This window comes from Brachyhypopomus gauderio, chromosome 3 (assembly GCF_052324685.1).
Source record: "Brachyhypopomus gauderio isolate BG-103 chromosome 3, BGAUD_0.2, whole genome shotgun sequence".
NCBI classification, from domain to species: Eukaryota; Metazoa; Chordata; class Actinopteri; order Gymnotiformes; family Hypopomidae; genus Brachyhypopomus; species Brachyhypopomus gauderio.
In genome coordinates this window covers 6,038,297-6,048,538 of record NC_135213.1, presented here as the reverse complement: position 1 = coordinate 6,048,538, position 10,242 = coordinate 6,038,297, and positions in this window count along the sequence as shown.

Genomic DNA, 10,242 nt, shown 5'->3' with positions numbered 1-10,242 from the left:
GTAGAACACAGGTCTGGACAGGTGAGCGCAGGGACAGTAGAACACCGGTCTGGACAGGTGAGCGCAGGGACAGTAGAACACAGGTCTGGACAGGTGAGCGCAGGGACAGTAGAACACAGGTCTGGACAGGTGAGCGCAGGGACAGTAGAACAGGTCTGGACAGGTGAGCGCAGGGACAGTAGAACACAGGTCTGGACAGGTGAGCGCAGGGACAGTAGAACACAGGTCTGGACAGGTGAGCGCAGGGACAGTAGAACACCGGTCTGGACAGGTGAGCGCAGGGACAGTAGAACAGGTCTGGACAGGTGAGCGCAGGGACAGTAGAACACAGGTCTGGACAGGTGAGCGCAGGGACAGTAGAACAGGTCTGGACAGGTTAGCGCAGGGACAGTAGAACACAGGTCTGGACAGGTGAGCGCAGGGACAGTAGAACACAGGTCTGGACAGGTGAGCGCAGGGACAGTAGAACAGGTCTGGACAGGTGAGCGCAGGGACAGTAGAACACAGGTCTGGACAGGTGAGCGCAGGGACAGTAGAACAGGTCTGGACAGGTTAGCGCAGGGACAGTAGAACACAGGTCTGGACAGGTGAGCGCAGGGACAGTAGAACACAGGTCTGGACAGGTGAGCGCAGGGACAGTAGAACAGGTCTGGACAGGTGAGCGCAGGGACAGTAGAACACCGGTCTGGACAGGTGAGCGCAGGGACAGTAGAACAGGTCTGGACAGGTGAGCGCAGGGACAGTAGAACACCGGTCTGGACAGGTGAGCGCAGGGACAGTAGAACACCGGTCTGGACAGGTGAGCGCAGGGACAGTAGAACACCGGTCTGGACAGGTGAGCGCAGGGACAGTAGAACACAGGTCTGGACAGGTGAGCGCAGGGACAGTAGAACACAGGTCTGGACAGGTGAGCGCAGGGACAGTAGAACAGGTCTGGACAGGTGAGCGCAGGGACAGTAGAACACAGGTCTGGACAGGTGAGCGCAGGGACAGTAGAACACAGGTCTGGACAGGTGAGCGCAGGGACAGTAGAACACCGGTCTGGACAGGTGAGCGCAGGGACAGTAGAACACAGGTCTGGACAGGTGAGCGCAGGGACAGTAGAACACCGGTCTGGACAGGTGAGCGCAGGGACAGTAGAACACCGGTCTGGACAGGTGAGCGCAGGGACAGTAGAACAGGTCTGGACAGGTGAGCGCAGGGACAGTAGAACACAGGTCTGGACAGGTGAGCGCAGGGACAGTAGAACAGGTCTGGACAGGTTAGCGCAGGGACAGTAGAACACAGGTCTGGACAGGTGAGCGCAGGGACAGTAGAACACAGGTCTGGACAGGTGAGCGCAGGGACAGTAGAACAGGTCTGGACAGGTGAGCGCAGGGACAGTAGAACACAGGTCTGGACAGGTGAGCGCAGGGACAGTAGAACAGGTCTGGACAGGTTAGCGCAGGGACAGTAGAACACAGGTCTGGACAGGTGAGCGCAGGGACAGTAGAACACAGGTCTGGACAGGTGAGCGCAGGGACAGTAGAACAGGTCTGGACAGGTGAGCGCAGGGACAGTAGAACACCGGTCTGGACAGGTGAGCGCAGGGACAGTAGAACAGGTCTGGACAGGTGAGCGCAGGGACAGTAGAACACCGGTCTGGACAGGTGAGCGCAGGGACAGTAGAACACCGGTCTGGACAGGTGAGCGCAGGGACAGTAGAACACCGGTCTGGACAGGTGAGCGCAGGGACAGTAGAACACAGGTCTGGACAGGTGAGCGCAGGGACAGTAGAACACAGGTCTGGACAGGTGAGCGCAGGGACAGTAGAACAGGTCTGGACAGGTGAGCGCAGGGACAGTAGAACACAGGTCTGGACAGGTGAGCGCAGGGACAGTAGAACACAGGTCTGGACAGGTGAGCGCAGGGACAGTAGAACACCGGTCTGGACAGGTGAGCGCAGGGACAGTAGAACACAGGTCTGGACAGGTGAGCGCAGGGACAGTAGAACACCGGTCTGGACAGGTGAGCGCAGGGACAGTAGAACACCGGTCTGGACAGGTGAGCGCAGGGACAGTAGAACAGGTCTGGACAGGTGAGCGCAGGGACAGTAGAACACCGGTCTGGACAGGTGAGCGCAGGGACAGTAGAACACCGGTCTGGACAGGTGAGCGCAGGGACAGTAGAACACCGGTCTGGACAGGTGAGCGCAGGGACAGTAGAACACCGGTCTGGACAGGTGAGCGCAGGGACAGTAGAACAGGTCTGGACAGGTGAGCGCAGGGACAGTAGAACACCGGTCTGGACAGGTGAGCGCAGGGACAGTAGAACAGGTCTGGACAGGTGAGCGCAGGCATCTGAGCCAGGTTGCTCCTCCACCTGCAGACGATCAATGTGTCCATCGACCCCCCTGCGGTTTCAAAGAGTCAAGGTGAACAGAAAAAACAAAGTAGCCCTGGAGACTGTCTAGAGGTGACATGCATGTGTGTGTGTGTGTGTGTGTATGGGTGTGTGTGGGTGGGAGTGGGTGCGGGTGAGAGTGTGTCTGTGGGGGTGCTATTAGTTAAATATTTAGAAGGGCTTTATCACCAAATCTATAGAGTCAACACAATGGGCTTCTCCTATTGAAAGGCTCTGAATGTAGCGGGCCCGGGGAGCTTGGGAAATCAATCCACGTCAGACATCAAAGAGAAAAAAAAGGTTAAAGGATCAATAAGCTGGAATCGATACATGTGCTGGAAGCTTTCTTCTGTTCTGTGTGGTTCTGTAGAGGTGGTTCTGTAGAAAGCAGCCTGACCGGACTCCACCCATTAGAACCGAGCAGGTCGGTGGCAGAAAGGTGGAGGTCTGCGTGTCTGAGATTGAGGGAACTTGAGGGAATATGCAAAGGTCATGATTGGACAGTTCAGTGTTTCACTTAGTCTCTGATTGGACAATGCTCACTGTTAATTTAACCTCTGATTGGACAGTGTTCACATTTCATTTTCATTAAACTTTATACTTTAGCTTTCTACTTTTTCTCTCTGATTGGACAATGTTAGCTACTCTCTGTCTCTCTCTGCCTTTCTCTGATTGGACAATGTTAGTTACTCTCTCTCTGCCTTTCTCTGATTGGAGAGGGTGAGCTTGTCTTCATTCCTCTACTTCTCTCTCGACTCTCCTTCTGTTTTACAGATGGAAAGCAGATGGCTGCTGGTGGAGTCATGGTGAGTGACCATTTCTGTAAGGTCAACAGCACTTGAGAGAGTGAGAGAGAGAGAGAGAGAGAGAGAGAGAGAGAGAGAGAGAGAGAGAGAGAGAGGGAGGGAGAGGTACAGAGAGAGATAGAGAGGGAGAGGTACAGAGAGAGAGATGAAGAGGTGCAGAGAGACAGATAGAGAGGGAGAGGTACAGAAAGAGAGATAGAGAGGAAGACAGAGAGGGAGGGAGAAAGAATGGAGATTAGCAGAGAATAATAGGAAAGGAAAGAATTATGGAGAGGAGAGTAAAGGAGAGACCAGGAGATAATGAGATAGAGAAAATGAAAGCAAACCAAGAATTCAAATAATGTTATTTTGTAACAAAAAGACATTCTGTGGGTGAGGTGGAGTTGTGCAGGTGTGCTAAGTGGTGTGCGGGGGAGACAGAGCCCAGATACGGAGCCCAGATCCAGCTGGCCCTGAGACACAGCTGCCCCAGCGCGGCCCTGGGAGCTGGAGGAGGGATTTACAGCAGCGACGAACACAGAGGAGACTGCAGGTCTCCCCTGTTAGCGTGCCGCTGTGTCCCTGACGGCCATAAATACCCATAATTCCTCCCCAAAGTGGGAGTGATGCAGACAGTGCCATTCACAGAGCTGTTGAGGGGACCAGGTCTCACCACACTCAAGAGGACAAGACACGCAGCAAGACACTCCATGCTAGTACACACATGCTAAATATGTTTGCCTAAACTCTGTGCTGGATGGGTGTGTGTCCTGTGTGTGTGTGTGTGTGTGTGTGTGTGTGTGTGTGTGTGTGTGTGTGTGTGTGTGTGTGTGTGTGTGTGTGTGTGTCCACTGTGCTGCAGTGTGTATGTGTGTGTACTTTGTGCCGTAGCGTGTGTCTCAAAAGCATCGATTTGGTGACTGCATGAGCCTAAACCAGTAGAGAATGTGATCAATACAGAAAGCTGCACAGGGAACACACTGACCGCAGTTACCCAGATAACACACTGACCCCAGACACACAGAGAAATCATTGACCGCAGTTACCCAGAGAACACACTGACCCCAGACACACAGAGAAATCACTGACCCCAGTCACACAGAGAAAACACTGACCACAGACACACAGAGAACACACTGACCCCAGTCACACAAAGAAAACACTGACCACAGACACACAGAGAACACAAAGACCCCAGACTCACAAAGAACACACTAACCCCAGACACAAAGTCAATGTCAAATTTATTTATATAGAGCTTTTTACAACACATGTTGTCACAAAGCAGCTTTACAATCGTATGGGTCCAGATCCCTAATGAACAAGACAATGACAACAGTGGCGAGGAAAAACTCCCTATGATGGTGGAGATTAGGAAGAAACCTCGGGAGGACCAAGACTCAAAAGGGAACCCATCCTCCATTGGGCAGCCCGCTAGCACAAGTCTGTATTTGTGGTCCAAAAGTAGTTCTATAGTTATAGTTCTGGTTCTAGTTCCCCAGCCAAGTAGTCACAGTTCCTTCAGTGCAGATGGTGAGCCTCAGGTAGGAGCTAGCATCAACACGTTCTCTTGCGGCAATGACACATCCAACCCCGGCATCAGCACATCCACCAGCAAGCCAGACCATCTCCTAGGTGCTTGTAGGTGCTTGCATGGAATAGTCTTGGGTAATAGCATGCAAAAAAATATATACAATACAGGTTGAGTGTGTGGACATCAATTTAAACAACAATACATAGCTCACATGCCAGTGATTAGCATGTGGCTCCGGCATGCTAATCTATAGCAGCATAACTAAAGGGAGGGTGACCACAGTCATGAAGGCTCACTGAGACATTGCTTTCCAGCCAACTAGAGTGATGCCATGACACAGCTGGATGACAGCATCAACATCTCAGATTACTAGACACAGAGAAAACACTGACCCCAGATACAAAGAAAAAATGACTCCAGACACACAGAGAACACACTGACCCCAGTTACACAGAGAACACACTGACCCCAGTTACACAGAGAACACACTGACCCAAGATACCCAGAGAACACACTGATCCCAGGCACAGAGAAAACACTGACCCCAGATAGACAGAGAACATACTGACCCCAGACACAGAGAACACACTGACCCCAGGCACAGAGAAAACACTGACCCCAGATAGACAGAGAACATACTGACCCCAAACACAGAGAAAACACTGACCCCAGACAGACAGAGAACACACTCACACTGACCCCAGACACAGAGAAAGTCAGAGTATAAGTGTAAAACAAAGTAATGGAGAGATTAATTATAGTACAGACACAAACACAGATGAGGGGGAGATTAATTACACTAACCCATATTCACAACAATCATGCACATATGATACATGATACAAGATAGACATAAACTCTGCCATACAAATACAGAAATGCTGTACACTGTGACACACACACACACACACACACACACACACACATATATTTAAACTCCTTTATACTACTGCTGCGGTCGTAGAGGATGCTACGGTTTTCAGTAGCGAGGCTCAATACTCCTGCACACTCAGCTCTGCTTCAGCATTCACGCCGCCGCTTCACGAAAACAGATTCACTCCCACCACCAGACTGGTTTCCAAATAAGTTTGAAAGGTAAAAAAAAAACACTGATCTGCAGGAATGTTTCAAAAGACAAATGGACCGACTAAAAACGTCCATGAACGTCCAGCGTGAAGCATGTAATGGCGTTTGATCTGTGTTTCGTGAAAGGACTCCGTAGCGCACATAGCTGAAAACATCGGCGCAGTTTTCGGCGACTCCGTGGACGAGAGAGTTGGGGGGGGGGGGGGGGGGTGAATCAGATGGAGGCTGCGGCTGTGGCGGGCTTCACTTACGGCAGGAGAACGCACCGCAGCCCGCCAGGCAGACATGGCATTTACAGCTGATTGATGCTTTGTGGAGAAAATTATCAAACCGTCATTTTTAAATGCCAAATGTGTGTGTGTGTGTGTGTGTGTGTGTGTGTGTCTGTGTGCGTGTGTGTGTGGTTGTGTATGTGTTTGTGTTTTTAGAAAAAAAAAAGCTGAGGATGAAGAAAATGTGACGGATCGAGTTTCGACTCTGGCTTTTGTGATGGACGGCATACGTTTATGGCATGTTCACGTTTCGCTTCCGTTACATTTACGTTACACTTCCGTTCCGTTTGCATTAATTTATGTTATGTAAACATTATACTTCCGTTCTGGTTCCATTACATCACGTTGCGTATACATTACTCTTCCGTTACACTTCCGTTACGTCAAGTTACATATACATACACTTCCATTACGCTTACAATGTACTGAGGAGGGTGGAGATAGACAGGCCAACTGGGTGTCAAGCTAGCTCGGATTAGACCCATTGTGTGGCACCTGAGTGGTGTAGAGCAGTATAGAAGGACCCAACAGAGAAAAGGAAAGAAGGGAAGAGAGAGAGAGGAAGAGGGAGAGAGACAAGTGGAGTCATAACAAAGACAGACGGAGAAGGAGATCGTCAGAGCAGTGAGACCACCAGAACAATCACCACCCACTGTAGAGACCACCAGAACAATCACCACCCACTGTAGAGACCACCAGAACAAACTTTACCCACTATAGAGATCACCAGAACAATCACCACCCACTGTAGAGACCACCAGAACAAACTTTACCCACTATAGAGATCACCAGGACAAATACAGCCATCGCAGAGAATGTTATTTGGGAATGATATGGGGAATGTTATTGGAAATATTTTTTGGGAATGTTATTGGGAATATTATGGGGAATGTTATTGGAATGTTACTGGGAATGTTATTGGAAATATTATTTGGGAATGTTATTTGTGAATGTTATTGGGAATGTTATTTGGGAATATTATTTAGGAATGTTATGGGGAATGTTATGGGGAATGTTATTGGGAATGTGTTTGGGAATGTTATTTGGGAATGTTATTGGGAATGTTATGGGGGATGTTATTGGGAATTTTATTTGGGAATGTTATTGTGTCACGGTGAGGCGGCCCCCTACCGGTCGCCTCCGTCCACAGCGGCTGTTGTTGTTTTGTTACGTCGTGTGCGTCCCTCAGGTGGGCGGAGCCCGTGATCCGTCTCACCTGAGGGTCGTTTGTTTGCCTATATATGTCTTGTCTTTGTACCAGTTGACCGCTGGTCATTATATCCTTAATTTGGAACTATGTCACGTGTTTTTGGTTTGCGCACTTTCTATTAAACCATCCTTTTTCCCTGATCGCTTCCATTTTATTTCGTACTCCCTGCCCGTCATAGAATGACCAGCCGCTTTCGGAAGCCGCCAGTCTCTTTTACTTTCTCCTTCGTTTGTGGTCATGTCTCGTGGTAAGTGTTTGTCTGCGTCGTGTTTTGTGAAGAGTTCTGCCGTGCTTTTGTGTTGTGTCTGTGGCACGGCGAGGACCAGGGCGTCTTTCCTGGGAAGACTCTTCGTGTTTTGTGAGAGTTAAAATGTGTGTACGTGTTAACGGACGTGTGGATCAGTGTGCGTGCTCGTTGTGTTTCATGTTTATTGTTTCTTGTCTAGTATTTGCATGTGTTTTTTGTCCTTGTGTGCATGTGAAATGTTGAGTGTAATTCCACGCACGCTCCTCCCCTTAAATGTGTGTTTGGGGGGACGGACGGCTGTGGTCCCGCGTCATGGGGTATGGCACGGAGGGCGTCGATGGTGTGCGTTTATGTGTGTGTGTGTGTTTTCTGTGAAGGTGCTTCTCCCTGGTGTTGTGTCGTGGTGTTTCTGGACCTTGTGGGGGTCTCCACCTGGCAGGAGCCCCCTTGTGTTGTGGGGTGACCGGAGCCCGGTCGTAAAGAGCCCCTTCCTAGAGGGCTGGGGCCCCCGGATGTTTGGGGACCATGGGGCTCTGGTCTGAAGAGCTCCTGCTGAAGATGGAGATCCTCCCTCCTGCTTGGGGTGACCAGGAGGCCCTTGGGGCTGCTCCCTAGCCCGCGACGGGGTTGCTCTGGGCCTCTGTCTCTGGCGCTCCTGGGTTGGGTGGAGGAGTCCACCTTGTAAAGGGAGGCCCCGGCTGGGGCTGACTTCTCAGGAGGCTGGGGTGGTCCCTAGCAGAAGGCAGGGGTCAGCTCCGGGAGGAGGTACAGTTGTGATCAAATTTATTCAACCCCCAATGCTGCGAAGGGTTTTATGGAATTCAGTGCACATTTGTAATTGTGTTCATAATGAAATCTTACAAGGACTTGTTAAAGAACTAAATGCAACTAAGATAGCATCAATTTTTTTTGTCATAAAGTATTAAATGGCCTTTTTGTGATTTCTTCATTGACACAATTATTCAACCCCTTTACGACTACCACTCCTAAGAACAGAGGTTCATTCCAGTGTTTTCCATCAGGTATTGAAAACATCTGTGGATGTCAACGAGCAGCAATCAAGCATGATAAGCACCAATTAGGCAGATTTAAAAGGACTGTGATACTCAGCTCCTTCTAGACATCTACTGGTGTGTTTCCAAGCATGGTGAAGGCAAGAGAATGGTCCCAGAAGACAAGAGAAGAGGTTATTGCTCTTCACAAGAATGGCAATGGATATAAAAAGATTGCGAAGTTGTTAAATATTCCAAGAGACACTATCGGAAGTATCATTCGCAAGTTCAAGTTAAAGGGCACAGTGGAAACGTTACCTGGTCGTGGCAGAAAGAAGATCCTGACCGCGACTGCTGTGCGCTACCTGAAGCGTAATGTGGAGAAAAATCCCCGCGTGACTGCTAAGGAACTGAAAAAAGACCTGTCAGATGTGGGCACTGAAGTTTCAGCTCAGACAATAAGGCGCGCACTGCATAACGAAGACCTCCATGCCAGAACGCCCAGACGCACCCCCTTGCTGACTCCAAAGAACAAGAAAAGTCGACTGCAGTATGCCAAAAGTCATGTGGACAAAGCCACAACAGTGTACTGTGGTCAGATGAAACTAAATTAGAACTGTTTGGGACAATGGACCAGCGCTATGTTTGGAGAAGGAAGAACCAGGCTTATGAACAAAAGAACACCTTGCCTACTGTGAAGCATGGCGGGGGGTCAATTATGCTTTGGGGCTGTTTTGCTTCTAATGGTACAGGAAAGCTTCAACGTGTGCAGGGTACCATGAATTCCCTTCAGTACCAGGAGATCTTGGAGGAAAATGTGATGGAGTCAGTCACAAACCTGCGGCTTGGGAGACGTTGGACCTTCCAACAGGACAATGATCCGAAGCACACATCCAAGTCCACTAGAGCATGGTTGAACATGAAAGGCTGGAACATTCTAGAGTGGCCATCGCAATCACCAGACTTATATCCAATTGAGAACCTCTGGTGGGACCTTAAGAAGGCAGTTGCAGTGCGCAAGCCTAAGAATGTGACTGAACTGGAGGCTTTTGCCCATGAAGAATGGGCTAAGATACCCATAGGTCGCTGCAAGACACTTGTGTCAAGCTATGCTTCACGCTTGAAAGCTGTCATAACTGGAAAAGGATGTTGTACTAAGTACTAAAAAATAATGTCACTAGGGGGTTGAATAAAACTGATAATGATGTGAGCACAGTAAAGACATTTGTGGTTATTCCATCATAAATATTATGTTATGTTTGTCTAATTTATAAGTGCCTCTTTGATATAATTGTAAATAAGATGACTGAAATGATCAAAATCAATGTCAAACTGGCCAAAACACTTTATTTCAGTGGGGGTTGAATAAATTTGATCACAACTGTAGGTCCAGGAGGTGAAGTAGCCACGCCTCGGGGAGGTAACCTGCACACACACACACACTAGGGACGATAAAGGAGCCGTAGCTCCTTGTCCTCACACCGGTGGGGCTCACCGGCTGAAGGCCGGTTAGGGCGTGAGGGCCCTGCGACAGACCGGGGCGTGGTTTTGTGTTGTTAACGGCCCGGTCGGTCCAGGGTCCCGCCCAGGGAGGTGAGCTGTTTAATGTTGTGTGTTTTATGTTCCAGCTCCCGGACAGCAGGAGGTGTCCATGCCTGTCCCTGCCTTCCTGCCCCTTCGTGTTTTGTGTGCAGCCGCTGTGTGCCACACACCCAGTGGAGGGGAGTGCGGCTT